The 22,585-nt window shown below is 37.7% G+C and overlaps 1 pseudogene; it reads right to left on the reverse strand.

Moving 5' to 3' along the window:
- Window positions 1-1,203: 1,203 nt before the first annotated feature.
- LOC132091727 (delta(24)-sterol reductase-like) lies at window positions 1,204-9,061 on the reverse strand (annotated as a pseudogene).
- Between the last annotated feature and the right edge of the window lie 13,524 nt (window positions 9,062-22,585).

A 22,585-nucleotide genomic window follows, 5' to 3' on the forward strand; every position in this document is an offset into this window, starting at 1 on the left:
TTGGTATAGATATTGATTATGTTTTCCAAAATTAGAAAACCAAGAAGATAAAAATGTTCTCTTGAAGCAAGGATGTCAATTTATATGACGGGTAAATGACTGCTGAGAAAGGTACAGTATTATCACAATGTGGCAGGCATCACATTAAAGTGAGAGACTGGGAGGCGTTAATGTTCAACTGGAGCAGATGGATGATTGTTTTCTACAGCATATGTTTCTCAAGCATAACACATTAAGCACCACCATAAAAAGCAGGAAATCTCTCCAAAAGCTCCATTATTAGAGATTCGTTGAAGATTGTTATTATGATCAAAGCCAAATTCACTGTTATTGACAGCACAGCAGTCTGTAGACGAATTAAATTATTGATTTGAACGGGGATCTAGAGACTGCTAATTATATAACATCCAAAATACAAATACAGAAATATATTGTGAATGAACACAGTATAAAAAGGCAAAAACAAGTTCAGAAGGCCACAATATGAATACTGTTATTGTTTTGTTTCTAGACTTAAAATAGCCTAATCTATATGTAATAAACAATAAATGTACTAGTGACAAAAGTAAATCCATAATTAGAACAAATATACAGTATGTGCTTTATAATAAAAAGTGGTGTGTTATGGGTCAAAAACAAATAGTAAGTACATTTACAATTTGTGCCAGGCTTATATAAAGAAGTACTCTAATGATTTTAGTAGATAAAATATCCCTTTGCATACACCTCCAAAATCAGTCACTTTGTTAGATATTAAGACATTAAGTGCCGAGGTAGACAACATTCACAATGTAGGAAAATAGAGAATATCTTCTTAAATATATATTTTCTAAAATAATAATTGGTAACTCTTATTAAAACTTTTTTTTTTAAATATATATATATAATGCTTAACAGATCATTGGTCAGTATACTTTGAAATAGTGTCATTTATAGGATTTATTTATTCACATCTGAATGCACATAAACTGTCTGTTAAGCAGTATATATGGTATATATGAATCTAATCACGTGTTAAAGTTTAGGAATAATTACTTTTTTTTAGACGTATGACAAGGGGGTTGAAAATTTAGCTGGTGCTCCTTCGTAAAATAAAAGTATTTTTCCTTTAAGTGCATCTGCCCCAATATGCTAATTTACTTTAACAAAAGGGTTGTACAGTTTTTACAGCTGTTCTACTGGTCACAAATTTCAGGTTTGGATTCAGTGTCTTGCGGACTTGCAGATTTTGTCATAGACTTCAGGAAATGCATCTTCACAGCTGAGTTGCTTTCTCAGTTTATGATACAATGTCCCATCGCACATCTCCCAGAATTCCTGTCGTTCCATGTATACATCAGCATACAGCATCTGGAATCTAGAAATGGAAGGAAGGACTTGTGTTATACAATACCCTACTTCAACAATTACATTTCAAAGACCTTTTTCACAGACAATAGTTTTCCGAATTCTACAAACTGGTTGTTGAACTTCGGCCTAATAACAATGGAAAGGCGAAAAGTGATAACAGACCCATGAACATCTCTGACAAAATTCTCTAGCTGCCGTGTGGATGATCTGGCCTCAAAGTGTTTGACTTGGGGCTCTCCGTACGCTCCGATATCAACATACAGTTCATCTTCATCTCCTTTAGGATGCACCATTCCTGGCTGGTTTGGGAGCATGAAGGGACAAAGCCACAGAGGATAAACCTACAACACACACATAACCATCAACAAATCTATGCACTAACTGTAGCACATCCAATCAATTTCAAGCTTTTTATCATATACTATCATTTCAAACTTAGGCCTGGTACGTTTTTAAAGTGTTCTGCAGGTCTGCTGCTCAAGAAACATTTCTTAATTATATAAATCTTGAGAAAAATTGTGCTACTAAATATTTTTTTGCGGGAATCATGATACATTTTTAGGGGATTCTTTGATAAATAATAAAAAAACCCTTTTATTTAAAATAGAAATATTTTGAAACATTATTAATGTGTTTGCTGTCACTTTTGATCACTTTAATGCATCCTAAATAAATTGAATACTTTCTTATATATTACATATATATATATAATATTGCCACTTTTTAGATCTTGCACATTGTTCTGATTTGGCTATAAAGTCTTAAAGCCTGGAAAAGAATTCGCTTTTTAAGTCATGCTTTCCTTTAAGAGTTTCTAATGGGTTTTTAGAAAAGCAGCTTTCAGTTTTTGAGTTGGATCTGTGTAAGGTCTGTGAACATTACTGGAACACATTTTCTTCTACAGTAAAGGATACTTTGAAGCCTGCTTTCACTTGAAATTAATATACATTTCCTTACTGAAGCTTTAGTATGTTTTGAAATAACAGTTTCAAAAGTATTAATAAAAAATAAATCTATTATTTATTCTTGAAATAAACAAAATATATACATAATATACATAAAACAGGATAAACGTGTAATATAAGCGATCAGTTCTCATCTAATGTGTGTATGTTTGTGTGCGTGTTTGAATGTCTCACATGTAAGTCCTCATGGAAGCGTAGGATGGAGGTCTTGATGTGTTTCATGGGGACCAGCATGTCCTGCACCACGTGGTGCTGCTCGTACAGTTTGCGGATGGTCTCTCCCTGAGTGAGCTTCAGAAGGGAGATCTTAGGAGGAACCATCCAGCCAAACACACACCTGAACAACGGGTTATTCCCAAACGGAATGATGTCCTGAGAAACACACAACAAGGAATGGTGGATGGAAATGTGCTTATATCCATAACAGATGAAATAGTGAAGGACCACAAGATACAGAATAAGACAACAGACAAGAAATGACCAATTAATATGTTCAGTTATTACAGAAAGCACTGTTAGTAAATGTATATGTAATTATACGTACACTTTTCATCACAATCAGAAAAGTCATGTCTGAGAGTCAAGACACTCAAGAAATTGTCCATTTCAGCTTTGGCTGGATAATTTATTGAGTAATGTTAGATTAGTGCTGCCAATCAACAGACAACACTCACTTCCTGTAGCTAATGGACAGCTTTAGTGGATATATTAATGCATCAAAACTGTGTGAGTGTGTTTGAGAGTCAAAAAGAAGGATTAGAATAGAGAGAGAGGGAGAGAGAGAGAGAGAGATGGCTTCAAGATGGATGAGAAGACTTTGCATTATGGGACATCTGAAAAATACTACAGCTAATGGAATCATAGGAGGAAGTGCATGTCTGACTGTGTCTCAAACTCTTGATTAACTTTAAGGGTACACCACAAACCAAAAGCCAAATCGAAAGGTAAAATTTACAACAGGCTTTCTCAATAAGATATTAGTAATATTAGTAACAATCCCTAGAGAGCCATTCATAATACAGCACCAATCGTACAGCAAATATTATCTTAGTGTAACTATGGAGAAAGTCTGCCAGATCATACTTGCATATACTACACTCCTCACACTAAAATAATAAAAATGTTGGTATTATGGGATACTCGTTGAGACCTGAATAATAAAATGAATAAGGCAATAATAAAAAGAAATGTTTACAATTCTAATCAATTTAGAATAATGGATGCAAAAAAATATATAATATACTGTCTGTACAGGTAAATATAGAGCGGTCCTTGAAAGTATTTTGATATTTATGCTTTACTTAAGAATGAATAAATGTCATTGCATTATATAAAACAATATCAAACCAAGTGGGATTTATCTGAAAGAAATAAAGTAAATATTTTCAAGCAAAACGTTGAAAAAAGTTTGTTAGGTTTTAAATGATAAAACAATCAGATACATTGCCTTTTAAAAGAGTGTTAAATTTATCCAAAGTGACAGTAAAAGCCATTTTTAACGTTACAAAGGATTTCTGTTTCTAATAAATAATTCTCTTTTGAACTTTATTCTTTTCTACTGACCGAATAATCCTGAAAAAAAAAAAAAATTATCAGCTTTGCCATCACAGGAATACATTACATATAAAACATAAAGTAGTAGTAAATGCAGCCTAGAAACTTTCAAAAAAACATTAAAAGAAATTGCATAACCTCAAACTTTTAAACGGTAGCGCATGCTGTTAAAAATGGAGAACTGTTGTGAATAAATTTAATGTGCTTCTCTAAACCTGCAATCAATCCTGTTATAACAACTGTGTGAACTTGACTTCACCCAGCCACTAAAAATCACTGTGACAGCAGATGGCAAAAGATTTGCGGCAAAGTGGCTAAGAAAAGTGATGGCAATTTATGTGGGCACTACTAATATATTTAGCTATAAAAAAAGTTTGTGTTTGTCAGAGTTTAAATAAATTAATAACCCATTTCTGTTTATGTTGTTGGTATTTCTTAAAAAAGAAGAAGAAGAAGAAGAAGAAGAAGAAGAAGAAGATCATTTGGTAATTTTGTTGATGAGTGCAGTTTTCCAGAGCAATACTTGTAATTCCCAGAAGATGCTGCGGGTGTGTCTGTGGTAATAGTGCTGGAGAGGAATGTACTTCACTGCAACTGGGTTCTGCTTCAGGAAACCCTCCACATGCCGAAAAAACCATGGCTTATAATAGTAGCCTATACAGTTAGTCTAAAAGACAAAAAGAATATGAAACGGTGTGATAATACAATGGCATTTAATTGTAAATGAACATGCACCAGGTCCATTGAGTAATCTGGAGTCTTTAATGGCCGATGCCATTATTTAGAGAACTAGCAAGTGGGCAATAGAAAAAAGTACTAAGTAGAAGCAATCAGATTTGCATTACAGAACATTAATTATCACCTTGTCAGACTCTGCATGATCTGTCATGGTGCCTGTCATAATCACAGCCTCGTCCCGAGAGTACTGCAGTCCTTCCACAAACCGGTTCTCCTTATTGGCTGATTCCTCAGCGAACTTCTTGCAGATAGCATCCAGCCCACGCACAGGCTCGTAGCAAAGCTTCACCCATTTTCGAGTTGGGATTATCCGGATCTCTGCCGCAACCAGGAACCCCAGAGTACCGCAGGACCAGGGAACGGCATGTGTGTGTGTGTGTGTTTTATATCACCTGTAACACTGGACTCACCTCAGTGCAGCGGACCAGACTACCATCAGCCAACACCAGCTCAAAAGCCACACAAATGTGCTGAAACAAGCCATAGATATGAGATGAAGACTCAATGCCTGTTCCCATTACCAGCCCACCTGAACACAACATGAGACAACCATGAGAGAGCGCTTCTTGATGGGGAAGACCTCTATAACAATGAATGGCTAAAAATGCATTAATAATATACATAAATATTTAATATTACACTGTTCAAAGGTCTGTACAAATGTTTTTGTTTTATGTTTTTGAGAGAAGACTCAAGGCTGCATTAATTTGGAAAAAACAATACAGTAAAAACTAATATTGTGAAATATTATTTCAAGATGAACTGTTTTCTATTTTAATACATTTGAAATGGGATTTTTTTTTCTGGGATGGCAAAGTTGAATTTCAGTCTTCAGATACTTCAGAAATCATTCTAATATACTGATTTGCTGCTCAGGAAACATTAATTATTATCAATGCTGAAAACAGCTGTGCCACAGAAAGTTTTACAGAACAGCATTTATTTTTTATGTATAATTTTTGTAACAATGTAAAGTCTCTATTGTTGCAGTGTTAATAAAAATATATATGATAATAATAAAATAACATCTTATTGAGCTTTTGAATTAAACTGTACAGTATATTGAACCTGAACTATATATTCTTTCTGTTCATCTTGGCTCACAAAAAAGAACTATGGATAAAATTTACATTTGTATAATATTTCAGTGATTTATGTTTCTATCAATAAATATGAAATAAACCTCAAAACTGGCTAAGTGACCAAAATGTACAGTAACAAGTGATAAATGCAAAAACGAAGACTGGAACAAGATTCGAAGTGCACTATATAAACTTTTTTATTTAATTTTTTTTTTTTTTACAAATTTTGACATTTATGACACGTTAAATATCCTATAGTGCACTTAAAATGTCATTTAATTTTTTTCATTATATAATATCACGTCATGTAAGTGTGGCCCAGACACCTATTTGTAACAAAATCAATTTGTTGCATTAATTACTATGTGAAGATTTCTTTGTTTTATATTGTGTTACTTTCAGTTGGGATCTGCTTTAAGTAATACCAATTTATTTTACAATTGCATTAAATTATTTAAAATATTTAATAGTTCTCCCTGCTTCTCAAGCTTTAAAAAAAAGAAAAGAGAGTGTAATAGAACACCAAAGTCAACACTATTCCTGAAAAGTGCCAACAGAGAGATAAAAAAGAAGAATCAAAAGAACCAAAATATTAAAATAACTAACCTTTGATTATAGATACAGGACTCTAAACTGCTTTTAGAAATGGTACTGTATAAAAAAAATGTATACAGTGCTTACAGTATCGAAGATATAGGAATCAATACATGTGGCCAGAAATACCTCATATCATTCAACACTTTACAAGCACAACACACCTTTCCCATGTCTTATCACTCAATACTGTGTCTCTACAGAATTACAAATGAATTTGAAGGAGAGTCCGTGATAAAACATTTCTCCGCCAATGAGTGCTTTTTTTCTGGGATCTATAAACACTTTCAGCAATAGGACCCGTATCCGCCCTAATCTAATCTGCCTCATTGAAACAGGGACTATGCTTATCTGTAACCTAATTATAAGCAGGCTCTGATGCACCACACACGGCATTTAATATTGATCAGGAGAGAACGTTATGCTCCATTTAAAGAAAGCAAATATCTGCAAGTGCTCAGAGACATTAAACAAATCCCTTGTGGAACATGTGGAAAGAAAGGGAGAGATTATACAGCGCCAAGATGTTTTACAGTCTTCATCTAAATGAGAGAAGTGTTATTGTGTGCCGAATAGAAAATGTTCAAATGCATCTAGATGTCACATATATAAGAGTTTGCTGTAATCTGAGACTTGGTAACAAACAAGCATAACTAGTCTTAACACACAGCAGCAGGGAAAAAAAATACATGAACCCTTTGTGTGTCTGTGTTATTGAATTTATGCAAAAATAAAGGTTCACATACTTTTTCCAGAAAATTTACAATAATTGAAATAATAATGTAAATACTCAGATACACTATTTTACAGAAAATGTACTACAGAGCCACATCCTCAAAGGCAAAGTCATTTTGGATTAAAAATAAAAACAAAAAAAGCTTCCAGTGAATGATGCAGGAATAATTAAACATTTGTTTATTTGTTTCTCTCATAAAACCTACCAACTGTGAGGTCATCGAGTTCAGGCACCACAGGCAGTGTCCAGCCAATAGAGTTGAGCAGAGCGGTCACCTGACCCATGTTAGCTAAGGGTTCCACACGCACCACCTGGAAAATGGTTGATTTGTTGTTTATATAATAATAGTACATTTCCTCACTTTACATTTTATTAATGCTAATAATCACATATGAAAAGCCCTGTCTTTATAGTTCCCCCAAAAATGAAATTTACTCACCTTCTCAGGCCATCCAAGAAATTGAGCATTCCATCACTTGCTCACCAATGGATCCTCTGCAGTGAATGGGTGCCGTCAGAATGAGAGTCTAAACAGCTGATAAAAACAACACAATAATCCACAAGTAATTTAGACGACTCCAGCCCATCAAGCGTAAGCATAAAACTGTGTATTTGTACAAAACTCATTCATCATTAAGACGTTTTTAACTTCAAACCATTTCTAAACCTTTGTTTATCCTTAATATTGCTTCATAAAAGTAATTTCATCATAACCAGGAAAGAAACCTGCACAGATCAAGCACCGTTTACCGTTTACAAATGAAAACAGTCCAAAACTGTTCTAAACAAATAAATCAGTGTATTTTAAGGACAACAGAGAATTGTTATTATGGATTTGAAATGGTTTGATGTTAAAAGGACTTAATGATGAATTTGTTTATTACAAACATGCAGTTTTTTCGCTTCACAAGACATTAATTGTTTGTTGGGAGTTGTATGGATTATAGTGATGCTTTTATCAGCTGTTTGGACTTTCATTCTGACGGCACCCATTCATTGCAGAGGATCCACTGGTGAGCAAGTGATGTAATGCTACATTTCTCCAAATCTGTTCTTATAAAGACAAACCCATCTACATATTGGATGGCCTGAGTGTGAGTAAATTTTCAGCAAATGTTCATTTTTAGGTGAGCTATTGCTTTGACTTCAAATGAGGAGTTGAGATTTAGACAATTTTACTATCAAAAAGTAATATCTGGCATCAGCCACTTGCCGTTTTGTGTCCACCTCCAGAATGTCCATCATGTTAATCATGATGTTCTTGTTAGTCTTCTTGTATTTTCCCACCCTGAGAGATACAGTCAGCCATCCTGGACGACCTGTGCACATATGTGTCTTCCCTCCCTCTTTTTTCCATTCTCGCACCTGAAAAATTTAATTAAAACCAGATTGCATCGAAGTCTCATCCAGCTCAAATGTTCATTATTGTTTACACTGATTCAGCAAAATAAATACATAAATAAAATTACTGAAAATTACATTGGTGCACCTGTCATGTTGTGTTGAATAGTAGCTAGGGGGCGTGTCAGTAACTTTTCGCCACAACTTGCAGAGAGACTGCCCGGCCCGCTACTTTTTATTGTACCAGCAATTATTTTTGATCAGACTTTCTTTGAAGAGGCACTGCCTACCTTTATAGATCAAGCCGTTTGCACATTTCATGTTATTTTTCATGGATATTCATTAATAATACATGCATTTCTCATTTGTATGAATAATGTATTATCATCAGTGCAATACTGAAGTATATGGAATATTAAATTATAACCGAAAGTATAATGGGTAACATATGAAAGTTACCTGTCTCTGGATGTCTTTGACTCGCTGGTCGTGCTGCTTGGGCGCTGAGCACATCCTGAAGATGATCCACGCGCGCAGGTAATAGTACACATCAAAGATGACTGACAAGGGGAGCAGAAAGAGGCAAACGAAGATCCATCTCTGGTGTATTATCACGTACTCCAAGCCCTTCACTTTAATCCATGCCAAAAACAAAACCACTAACGCACACAAATATAACAACGGATCCATTCCGGCAGCTTTTTTAATCACGAATTAAAAACGCATGGAGCTTGTTGCTGGCTTTTGATTTAACAAATACTTTTATTTGTATTTACAGTGGACGAACATAAAACCACACATAAAACCTTTCTCGTATTCCTTTGCGCACTATTTGTCATCTATATTTTGAACACAGTCACTTTCGGTCACTTTGACGCAGTTTAGGAACTTGCCAGGTGGTCTAAGCACCGCCACCAACTTGCGATGATTGGCCAGTAGCGTGTCAAATCAGATGAGCCAATCACAAGAAAGAAACACCGTCACACTATTGCCTCAGTGAGATGTGTTCATAGAGAAATGAGGCGACTAGTGATAGAAGTACAGTTACAGAAATGCATTTCAGTTGAAAAAGATTATTCCAATTCTATAATGTAATATTTTTCCCGGACTTAGAATAGGGTTTTTTCATAGTGGTTACTGGTAATAAATAAAATAAAAAGACAATGGTTAAAATTAATGTAAAACTAATCATTCTGATTCATACAATGTTCTGGGAACGTTATTTTATGTGTAAAAATTATCAAACCAGCAGCCATACTAGACTGCTTAGGGGAAGATGTTTTTGTTCTGTAACACAGGCTACATTAGACACAGTTATACCTTTAATGTGAATTTTGAATCCACTAAACTGTTTTGTTTTATGTAATTGCTAGTAAACTGCTAAAAAAAAATGCGACTACCACAGAAAACAATTTTAGTTAACCTGCTTGTCTAAAATTATTTAGCAACAAAGTTACCAATTTTGTATTTAACTTGAAGATTGAAAACATGGATAATAACATCAGACAAATAATACAATATGATGCATTGATGTATTTATTATAAAGACATTAAGCCACATTTTTCATATAGGCCTATGTTGTTATGTAAAAGGAAAAGAGTTAAATGCACAGTAAGAATTGCTTGACTGTTCTCTAGTTCATTTTACTTAACAACAAACACAAAACAGGCATAGCCATAGGCCTTTTTGAAGGCAAAATATACAATCTTGCAACACCCCTCACACAAAACTTTCTATTTTAAAAACATTTGCGATTTTCAAGACACTTCATTCTATAGGATTTATAAGCTTGTTTCCTCATGGGGATGAAAATATGTCCCCACAAGGTCAAAATTTACTACACATGTTGGGACATCTGGTCCACATGACTGGGATACCAGGTACACACACACACACACACACACACACACACACACACACACACACACACACACACACACACACACACACGTTTGTTTTTGTGAAAAGTGGGGTAATTGTTTTTATACTGTACAAACTGTATATTCTATGGCCCTTCACCAACCCAACCCTCACCTAACCCTAACCATCACTGGAAACTTTGTGCAGTTTTACTTTCTCAAAAAAAAAACTAATTCTGTATGATTTATAAGAGTTTTGAAAACTGGGGACATGGGTTATGTCCTCATAAGTCACCCTCTCCTTGTAATACCTGTGTCATACCCATGTCATTATACAGAGTTGTGTCCTGATATGTCATAATCACACACACACACACACACACACACACACACAAACACACGAGAACCTATTTGGAATATTATTCCCTTTCTTCTTTTATCCAACCTCTAGGCGGCATACATTTTTTTCTTGTTTGTAACTTTGACATCAACAAAATACCAGTAATGCTTTCTGCATTTCATCGACAAGCTTTTCTATCATAGAATTTGATTTTCAAACACAACTTTTCACCAAACCATTACATTATTTGGAATAATAAGGACATCTTATATAAACAAAAGTCTATTTTCTAAGAAAATTGGTTTCAAAATAATATTGTTTTGGTAGATCAACTATTTAATTCAGATAGCCTTCTTTTTTTACATACAAGGAATTCATTAAAAAAATGTAACATTCCCATAACACCAAAGTACGGAAGTTCTAAGCGGCCATGCATTATAATTTTTTTCCTTCTTGTTTTAACGACTTAATTTTCTCGTTATCTCGACATAACGAAAGTCTTTTCTCGTTATAACGACATGACAGTTTTACTGTTGTTATAGTAACGAACTCACCTTTGACAGGCATCCGATGGACAACCATGCAGGCGCTCTTACTGTAGCCTATATTTCAGCTAATTTTGCTTCGCCTTGGTAATAACGTCTACAATACTGTACATAAATAAAGGCTGATCAATCACTGTTGATTTTTCCAGAGACAATACACCAAACGTTTTGTTTTTGTAATTAACATGTTTAAATGGCATCACCGCAACACTTCAGAAGGATGCAGACCTATTCTAAGATCTTTTAGATCTGCTGTTATGGAAAAGAACGATGGAAGACCAGGGCGAGGTGCAGTTTACAGTCTTTAATAAAGCAAATTGTCTTCACTGAATAATATAGAACAAAAATCACAGGCTTCTATCAGAGCCCAAAACAGGAACAGCCAGACGACTGGGTCTCAGACAAACTACATAAATATCCACGAGGGCAGAGGCAGGGACCCCGGGATGCATACAGCCAGTCCGAAAAACAGTGAAGACAGCCGGCAGAGTGAACAGCCAAGGGTAAGCGCTGCACAGGTACTCTGCAAACAGGCACAGCTGGATGATACACAGTCCAATGACAAAATAACTCACAGTTGCAACAATGACTCCACAGACAAGACAGAACAGGACTAGGAAACAGACGTGTCTCACGAGAGGTCATCGAATAATCCGACAACAAGACTGGGCTAGAAAGAGGGAATAAGAAGCAGAGACAATCAAGGGCCAAAGAAGGGACAGGTGAGGAGAAGGGAACGAAAGGGGAAACAGCTGAAATAGATAATGAGCGGAGGAGTGTATGTGTGTGCGTGATAGTGTGAATATGTGACCACAAGAGGGAGACAGAGAAGGAGAAAATGACAGTACCCCTCTCTCAACGAGCGCCCCCTGGCGCTCCTGAGGATGACTGGCGGATCCGGAGGAAGACAATTTACGTGACTCGGACTGGAGAGGTAAATTTGAAGTGTATAACCACACTCTCTGGCCGCAAACGTAGCGAGGACTCTTAATTCTGCGCCTATTGGCTGTTACTGTCATGCGTCTTCTAGCTCGACAGAGAGCAGATCGCACTCTCCTCCAGGTGCGTTTGCAACGGCTAATAAAAGCTTGCACTGACGGAACATTAGAATCAGAGTCTTGGGACGCAAATATCGGAGGCTGATAACCGAGACAGCAATGAAAAGGCGAAAGACCAGTAGCAGAGGAGGGGAGTGAATTAGGGGCGTATTCGGCCCAGGAAAGCTGCTTTGACCATGATGCGGGATTCTGATGGGTGAGACTGCGGAGCATACGGGCGACAATTTGATTAGTCCGTTCAGCTTGACTGTTCGTCTGGGGATGAAACCCGGACGAAAGGCTAACGGATGCCCCAATCAGGCGACACAACTCCTTCCAAAATTGAGAAGAAAATTGGGGGCCTCTATCAGACACAATATCAGTGGGTAAACCATGTAGTTTAAAAACATGATCAACCATGATCTGAGCGGTCTCCTTGGCGGAGGGGAGTTTAGAGAGTGGAATAAAATGGGCCGACTTAGAAAAATGATCTACCACGGTCAGAATAATGGTGTTACCCTCTGAAAGAGGAAGCCTGGTGATAAAGTCGAGAGCTAAGTGAGACCACGGTCGGGTTGGAACCGGTAACGGACGAAGTAGACCGGCCGGAGGGGAATTGTCAGCCTTAATCTGAGCGCATGTATCGCAGGAGGCAACAAACCGAACTTCTCGTTCTAAAGAAGGCCACCAAATGCTCTGACGGATAAAAGCGATGGTGCCCCGGACACCAGGATGGGCTGTCAATTTAGAGGTGTGTCCCCATTGAAGGACAGCTCGACGCGCGGATACAGGGACGAAAAGGAGCCCCTTAGGGCAGTTGCGTGGGACTATGACATGAGAAAGAGAACGCTTAACCAGCTTCTCTATTCCCCAGACGATCGTGCCAACAACATGACCGCGGGGAATAATCTCCTCAGGCTCTGAAGATGCAGAGGAGTCAAAAAGACGAGATAGCGCGTCGGGCTTGACGTTCTTGGTACCCGGACGATACGAGATGGTAAAATCGAAACGAGTAAAGAATAAAGCCCAGCGGGCCTGACGAGCGTTTAGTCTTTTGGCCTTGCGGATATATTCTAGGTTACGGTGATCTGTCCAGACGATAAAAGGAACGGGAGCTCCTTCAAGCCACTGTCGCCATTCGCCTAACGCTAGACGAATGGCGAGCAGTTCGCGGTTGCCCACGTTGTAATTGCGCTCAGCAGGAGAAAGACGGTGAGAGAAAAAGGCGCAGGGGTGTACCTTTCCGTCAGCGGTGGAGCGCTGGGAAAGCACAGCCCTGACCCCTACTTCAGAGGCATCGACCTCGACTATAAATTGTTTAGTGAAGTCAGGAGTAAGAAGGATAGGCGCGGTAGTAAATAGAGACTTTAGAACATCGAACGCAGTCTGCGCAGAATCTGACCATCTAAACTGGGACTTGACTGAGGTCAGAGCTGTAAGGGGTGCGGCTACTTGACTGAAATTTCGTATAAAACGACGATAAAAATTAGCAAACCCGAGAAAACGTTGTAGCGCGAGACGGGAGACGGGCACGGGCCAATCGGTAACCGCCTGGACCTTAGCGGGGTCCATACTAATCCCCTCTGCCGAGATGACCGAACCCAGAAACGTTACTGAGGGGGGGTGGAAAGAACATTTCTCGGCCTTTACATAAAGTCGATTCTCTAGTAGACGCTGAAGAACACGACGAACATGTTGGACGTGCACCTGGAGTGATGGCGAAAAGATCAGAATATCATCAAGGTAGACGAACACAAAAACATTGAGCATGTCCCGTAGGACGTCATTGACTAAGACTTGAAAGACCGCGGGGGCGTTAACCAAACCGAAGGGAAGAACCCGGTATTCAAAGTGCCCTAGGGGCGTGTTAAACGAGGTCTTCCATTCATCCCCCTCCTTGATACGCACTAAGTGATAGGCGTTACGTAAGTCGAGCTTTGTGAAAATCTTAGCTCCCTGTAAGACTTCGAAGGCAGATGACATCAGTGGTAATGGGTAAAGATTCTTGACAGTGATATCATTTAAACCCCGATAGTCTATGCAGGGACGCAGGGAGCCGTCTTTCTTTTTAACAAAGAAGAAACCGGCTCCCGCTGGAGACGAGGAAGGAACGATGGTACCGGCGTTGAGCGAATCAGAAAGGTATTTCTCGAGCGCCTCCCTCTCGGGGGCGGATAATGAGTAAAGTCTACCTCGGGGGGGGCGTTGTACCTGGGAGAAGATCTATACTGCAGTCATACGGGCGATGAGGGGGGAGAGAAGTGGCCCGGGAATGACTGAAGACCTCCCGCAAATCGTGATACTCCTCCGGAACTCCAGACAAATCACCTGGCTCTTCCTGAAAAACAGTTACGGGCAAGACAGGGGACACAGCAGAAGACAGACAATCGACATGACAAGACAATTTCCAAGAAAGAATAGTGCCTTCTGCCCAGTTAATCTGGGGGTTATGAAGCACTAACCACGGGTGGCCTAAAACCACAGGAGTAAAAGGGGAATGAAAAATAAAAAAATAAATAGTCTCTCTATGATCTCCTGAAACAGTAAGAGTCAATGGTGAAGTCCTTCTCTGTACCCTAGGAAGGGAACTACCATCTAGGGCGAACAGGGGGGTGGAGTCTTGTAAATCTAAGAGGGGAATACCTTGTTCTAAAGCCCAATTCTCATCAACGAAGTTCCCCTCCGCCCCTGAATCAAGCAATGCTGAGCAGGAAACAGACGATCCCAGCCAGCGGAGGTGTACGGGAAGGGAAGTGCAGGACTTAGACGGAGAGACCCATGATGTAGCGCTCGCCAGCAACCCTCCACCTACTGACGAGCGCTGGCCCTTTACTGGGCACCTGGAGACAAAGTGATCTGAGGCAGCACAGTACATGCATAGGCGATCCATAATCCTGCGTTGGCGTTCCCGTGTAGATATGTGAAGCCCCACTAGCTGCATCGGCTCGGGATCAGTAGCAGATGGCAGTGGCGGCCGGGTTGCTGTGGAGGAGGGAAGAAATGAAACCTCCGATCCGCAAGCCCTTCGTCGCATCTCGAAGCGTCTTTCGATGCGAAGAGCCAGCTCGACAAGGGAGTCGAAACTTTCAGGAACCTCTCGGACAAAGACCTCATCCTTAATCTCAGAGTTCAAGCCCTCGAGAAAGCGGGAGATTAGTGCCGGGCCGTTCCATCCACTCGAGGTGGCCAGGGTACGAAACTCAATAGAAAAATCTGTGACTGACCTCTTCCCCTGGCGCAAGGTGGATAGGAGGAGGGATGCTTCATCACCCTGTGCAGACCGGTCAAATACTCGGATCATCTCCTCCTTGAACAGAGAAAACCTAGAGATGCAGTCTACCTCTGCCTCCCAGTTCGCTGCCGCCCACTCTCGAGCTCGTCCATTGAGAAGAGAAATCACATAAGCCACCCTCGATCGATCCTTGGCATAAGTGGATGGCTGGAGAGAAAATACAACTTCGCATTGGGTGAGGAAGGCTCGACATTGTGCAGGCTCACCAGAGTAGCACGGCGGGTTGTTTATGCGTGGCTCAGAAGAGTCGCGCTGTCGGGCTGAAGCAGTGGTTTCGTGACGGTAGTGGTTGAACTGCTGGGTTAGACCCGAGAGCTGGGCGGTCAGGGATTCTACAGCACGTCTCGTGGCGGATAAATCCTCCTCATGTTTGCCCAGCAGAGCACCCTGGAACGTGTCTCACGAGAGGTAATCGAATAATCCGACAACAAGACTGGGCTCGAAAGAGGGAATAAGAAGCAGAGACAATCAAGGGCCAAAGAAGGGACAGGTGAGGAGAAGGGAACGAAAGGGGAAACAGCTGAAATAGATAATGAGCGGAGGAGTGGATGTGTGTGCGTGATAGTGTGAATATGTGACCACAAGAGGGAGACAGAGAAGGAGAAAAAGCCAGGATCATGACAGCTGCTTGGATTAAACTCACTTTAAATTTCCCTTTTTTTGAAATAAAATTATATATAGTTTGTATTTTTTTAGTAGTCATTATATGCTGTGACAGATATATCATGTGCGTTTCAAGCTTCTGTTTGAAAAGAGCATTCTTGTGCAGTGTACAGTATGTGTGTGTGCAGAAAAAAAAACGATTACAACATTATAGAACAAAACTGAATTAAATTAGCCTATGCACTTTACATATACATCACATTTCTCATCAATATGTTTAACAATAAAGATTAATAATAAGGAAAAGAAGCACATCACAAATAGCCTACATCGTTAAATCCCGTCCTACTGCAGATAAACAGAACATCTCCGCTTATCTATTACCTAATCATGTGCCTAAAAGAAGCACAAATAAAGATATAGGTGCAAACAGAACTGTGACATCAACCTTTATTTTGATAAGCAGTTATTTTATGACACAGAAAGCGTTGGTGAAACTCATGCATCTAGCAAGAACTTAATACACAAAATAATCATATTGATTCAAGCATTTAACATTTATAAATTTATTAAATGTCAGTAATGAACAAGACTGCACAAATTATAGCGATCATGAGGAAGGTCGGTGTACAGTAAGGTGGATAGTGTACAACACCCCATCAGTTATATTCAGGTCTATAGTGCCACTTGGTGGCGCAGTTTTGTAACTTCTTAGAGAAAACTAAGTAGTTATAACGAGAAAACGACTTTCATTATGTCGAGATAATGAGAAAATTAAGTCGTTATAATGAGAAAACAAGAAAGAAAAAAATTATAATGCATGGCTGCTTAGAACTTCCGTAAAAACGACTTTGGTTATGTCGAGATAACAAGAAAATGAAGTCGTTATAACGAGAAAATGACTTTCGTTATGTCAATATAATGAGAAAATTAAGTCGTTATAACGAGAAAACGACTTTGGTTATGTCGAGATAACGAGAAAATTAAGTAGTTATAACGAGAAAACGACTTTCGTTATGCCGAGATAACGAGAAAATTACATCGTTATAATGAGAAAACAAAAAGGAAAAAATATATAATGCATGGCCGTTTAGAACTTCCGTACCAAAGGAATTTGCAACTATTTTTGGTGCGATTTCTTCTAAAATAGGCTATATATGTTGTTTAAACAAGAGTTTAAAAAAAGAGTTAATTATCGGCAACGTCCATGCCTTTCACCAAATCACTCCCCTACAGTTAAAATATGTTTCTCCTGTAATAATTATAATAGATCAATAAGAGCCCTTTTCCAGAAGGATGTTGTTTCGAAACCAAATGTAATTGCATATTGGAGTATATACAACAACAGTGATGTTGACTGGAAAAAAAGTCTGGCTTCTGCCCAATCGATATCTCTTAACAAATAAGGTGAAAGAAGTATCCTTTAAACTTCTCCACAGACATACCCTGCTAAACATTATTTAATAAAATTTAAAAAAGATATTGATGTTATGTAGCTTTTGCAAGCAGAAGCCAGAGACAGCTGTTCATTTATTTTGGCTCTGCCCTTTTGTGTCTTTTTTTTTCTGAAGTAATATATTAGATTTTATTGGTGGATATGTTGATGGAGATTTTCTTTTAGAATGGAAAGATGTTCTTTTAGGCATTACTGTAAACTATAAAGATAATCAGACCTGCATTTATTGTATAAATGTTTTTATTTAAATGGCTACATCTCATATCCATAAATGTAAATTTTCAGGTTAAAAAAACATGTTTTATAGCATTTAAAAATTATGTGAAATACTATATTGAATCTATATTATCCTCGAAGAAACAAAAAGCTATTCAAATTTTGCAAGCATGTATGCTTTTTAATGCAGGCCTATTCCTGTCATTTTTGTTTACATTTCCCTCTAGCATTTTTTTTTTTGTATTGTAACTGTAACTGAGAGGTCATGATTTTGATGAAATGACACAGCTTTTGCTAACCCTTAGCATTTCAATGGCATTCATGTATTTATGGTGGACATTCTGTCATTAATTACTCACCCTCAAGTTGTTCCAAACTTTTATGAGATTCTTTCTTCGGCTGAACACATAAGAAGATATTTTGAATATTGTGTTTAATCAAACAGTTGCCAGTAGCCATTGACTTTCATGTAGTATATTTTCCCATCAAAGCTACGGCAATGTTTCCCAGCATTCTTCAAAATATCTTATTTTGTCTTCAAGAAGAGAGAAACTCATAGGCCACAGGTTTGGAACAACATGTGAGTAAATGATGACAAAATTATTATTATTATTTTATTATATATATATATATATATATATATATATATATATATATATATATATATATATATATATAATTTTTTTGTTTGGTGAACTATTCCTTCTAATTTTCCAAAAAAAACCATCAAATAAACTCATAAAGAAAAATCAAAAATCTAGGCATATGTGTACTTTGAGAGCAATATGATTTCTACAAATAACTACTCAACGAACACACGACGTAACAGTTAGGCTACGTATTTTGTTAGCTGGGTGGACTTACGAATCCACGTCATGACAGAGCAGCTCGTGAAGGGTTAACCGGCAAACTAATGTTTATAACGGTTAACACTCATAAAGGCTACTACATGTATTTATCAACTGGATTTTCATTCAAACCTGTCCATATTTTGGGGGAACTCTCATTAAAAAAAAAAAAAAAAGATTAGGAATCGCCATGTAGCCTACAACAAACATGGGAATCATATTTTCAAATTCATGCCGATAAGCATCTGGCCTACAGACGGCTCTGGGGTGGGGCATGAACTAAAGCGAGTCTGACAGCACAGCAGCTGCCCTCATTTGACAGCATGGACTAAACCTGATGCGCGTGACCAGCAGCTCACCGCTTCGATCGAGTGCATGGCATGCTACATTTGTATAATGCACTTAATGTGCTTTTTTACTATAAATGCCTAAATCAAGGCATTTGATGATATGAGGGTATTATCAATCACAAAATGCGCACATGATATGCAGTTTCCATTAGAAGTGAACCAATGCAGACAAGTCTCCGATTGATGAACTTGATTCACCCTGGAGTCTCAGTATCATCTTGAAGCTGGACGATGCGCGCGGAACTTTCCAGATAGATCAATGTTATGCATTTACATTATGCCTTCACTACATCATGGCGCTATTTTTATTGGAGTATTTTTAATAGTCACTGGTGGCGCCACCGCTTTTCTAACTTTTAATCAAAGTCGACTGCAGGCGTTCAGCATGTGCTGTGTGGTGCTCGGGGCGGTGATGCTCATTTTAGGTCTCTTCTGGGCGATGAACGGCAAGAGAAACCCGGTGCCTTATAATGAAGAGTACAGCCACGACTACAGTCAAGTCCTGTTCACCCCACCGCCCGGAAACCGCTTCCCCGAGTCCCAGTCCGTCTGTCTGCACGGGTAAGTGGGAATTTGCATCATGAACTAATAAATGCCTGCGCTGATGATTCTGATAAGGTGAAACAAAGGTGCAGAAATAAAATCACAGTCTGAGCAATTTGGAGTTGAGTCATGGAGGAGTTTCCATTCAAAAGTGCACTATAGCCCTAGGTTATATGCAATCAGGATCAATCTAGAGTTATTAGCAGAGGTTTTCAGCCTTTACAGTGTATTCTAAAAAAAACTCTCCTCAATGACATATGAAACATTTTTATTAAGAAAAACATCTAATAAAAATAACGTTTTGTGTTATCTTAGTACCCATAAATGGGCACTCAAACACACTCATAGCCATTTTAATACAGCTGTTTTGAGTTAAAAAGTACTTTTACAATTATTTCAAGATATATTTTATATAGTATAGATAAAGAGGCAGATAGTAGATTTTATACGTAGGCTACCGTTTACTTTTTAAATTGTACTTTTTACATTTCTTATGTATTTTATGTTTTATGTAAAGGATTATGTATATGTGTGTGTATTACAGTATATGTATTTTTGGACTCTAAATGACCCTTGAAGAAAAAAAAAAAAAAAAAAAAAAAAAAAAAAAAATATATATATATATATATATATATATATATATATATATATATGTATATACAAATATATATATATGTGTGTGTGTGTGTGTGTGTGTGTGTAGTAAAATTACTCATGAAATTGCAATTTTAAATGCACTTTTGACTCAAAATATGTAGTCTTAATGTTGCATAATGTTTTTATTCCAACACTCATAAATCCAATGTGATCGCTCAGAACTCAAATGCCATCTCACAAACATTTTGTCACAGGCATTATAAAGCCATGTTATTCATTACATTAAAAAACATTTTTAATAAATGTAAACAATTTCAACATATTTTCAACATAAAATGAAAGAGGTGACCTGGTCTGCCATAAAAAAGAGCAAGCTTGAAGATATGTAAATTAAAGCAGTCCACATAAAATAGATGCATACTTTCAAGCAGCTTTTAAAAAAAATATTATTATTATTTGATTGGAATAGATAGGAGCAAACATGGAGATAATTGTACTTTTCCACCCATATCCCATATCCCTCCGGATTTGTGCCATCTCTCTTTCCCCCTCTCTCCCACCCTCAGATGTCATTAAAAATCACTTAGAGGAGAAGTCTAAGAGCAGTTGCTGCTCCTCTGCACTGTTATCTGATACTGAAAGGCCCTCTAGTGTTGATAAACAGCATATACCACCCTACATTCAGTTTCCACTTCCCCAGGCCCTACACTTATAATAATAATGCGTAATTGTACTTTTTTTAAGGACTTTGCAAAGTCGAGATGTATATGGTGAAGATTTGGACTACCCCCCGATGGAGCCAACCAGTTTTAGCCCGACCAGTCGGGGTCGGCCGCCTCACTGGGACATGGAACCTCCCCCGCCTTATGAGGTGGCCATCAAAACAACTAGGAGCTCCACGCACCTGAGACGCAGCTACTCAGACACGCAGCTGCTCACTGAACCTCTGTTTGGACGCTCACGGGAGATCAGTTTTGAAGTGTGACATCTGAGCCACATTCATCTTTTGAGTCCCGAACTAAGCAGCCGAATACCCAACCTAACAAGTGTTGATGAAGCTTCAAAACACGCATTGACAATCCACAGCTCGTCGAGGGGGTGTTTTGTGCCTCTTGAGATATGTTTACAGCCTTATTCAGAAAAAAATGTAGAATACCATGCTTATAATGTATGATAAATATAAAATCTATACATAAGCTATTGTAAATAAGTTAATATCTCATTAAACATAACGCTATTTTTTTTCTTTTTAAAGAGGAGGCTTTAATTTTAGTTTAGGTGTACAAATTCCCACCACTTCAGTCATCTCAATAACTGATGACTATGATTCTGTATATTCTAGTATACTTGAATGTGAGAAAATTAGCTTCTGCATATGGGAGCGTATTTTGTTCTGTCAAAGCTAGTGAACCACAAAAATGTTAAAATTAATTACAATGAAATGTTGTATAATATATTATATTAAAATATTATTATTTATCATCAATTAATATGTTGGTACAATAAAAGCTATTTACAAATATAATTGTACAAATATAATTAATTACAATTTAATGTCCACAATTCATCATAATCACACACAATTGATAACATTTTCCGAAATATTGAAAAAATCAAAAATGTATTTACTGTACTTGCTTTTAACCATTGCACTCAAATGCATTGCAGCCATGTTGCTGTCCTGTGATTTGCATTATATTCTAACACTTTTGAAAAAAATATCAGACCAGTTTTAATTAATGACAACGAAAAGTGTTCAATTTAGTTTAGTTTATCCATTTTTAGACTCCCAGTGTCAGACAATGTAAAGAATATTTTCATGGCACATGAGCACACTTTTCTCTTAAAAACTGTACGGTCAGGTCACTGTAGCGATCTGGCCAGAGATATGATTTATGCATAAAGCACACATTGTGGTTCCTGGTAATGGTTAATAGTTTAATGGTGAACTAATGCTATGTTAATATCTTTTGGAACACTAGAAACACGACATTCACAGCCACTGATTCATCATGACAAAGATATTTCTTTTTTTCTTTTTTTTAAAGGACTCTTCTATGTATTCTCTACATTGTGTATATATTCTGTGTGTTTTCTTTGAACTGCAATGAATAATCTACCAAGGGCTAAACTAAAGGATAAACCAGACAATTTAGCTAGTATTCTTTAAATCTTAACATTTTATACAGATGTAGCTAATTATGAGAGGAGTGCTGCATGGTTATTCTGAGACCACTACAGAGTTTCTGAGATGGAAGTAAACTTTTTCAGTGATTGTTCATCAAAGATTAATAGTGGCCATGTGCAAATATTCTGAAATTAACAGAAGCGTTGGAACATTATCTTTAAACATTTAATTAAAATGTTCTGTATTAATTTGGCTGATGTTATGACGGTACAGCGTGGCTGTGTATTGTATCAGAAGTCTCAGAACTCTGTCTCTTCCACGCCCAGCCAGGAAGACTGGGTGTTCCCTTTCATAGGTCACTTCGATGCTGCGGTGACGTCACCGTATGGAAAAACCTCTCGGTGTGACGA

Source organism: Carassius carassius, chromosome 18, assembly GCF_963082965.1.
Source record: "Carassius carassius chromosome 18, fCarCar2.1, whole genome shotgun sequence".
Classification (NCBI taxonomy): domain Eukaryota; kingdom Metazoa; phylum Chordata; class Actinopteri; order Cypriniformes; family Cyprinidae; genus Carassius; species Carassius carassius.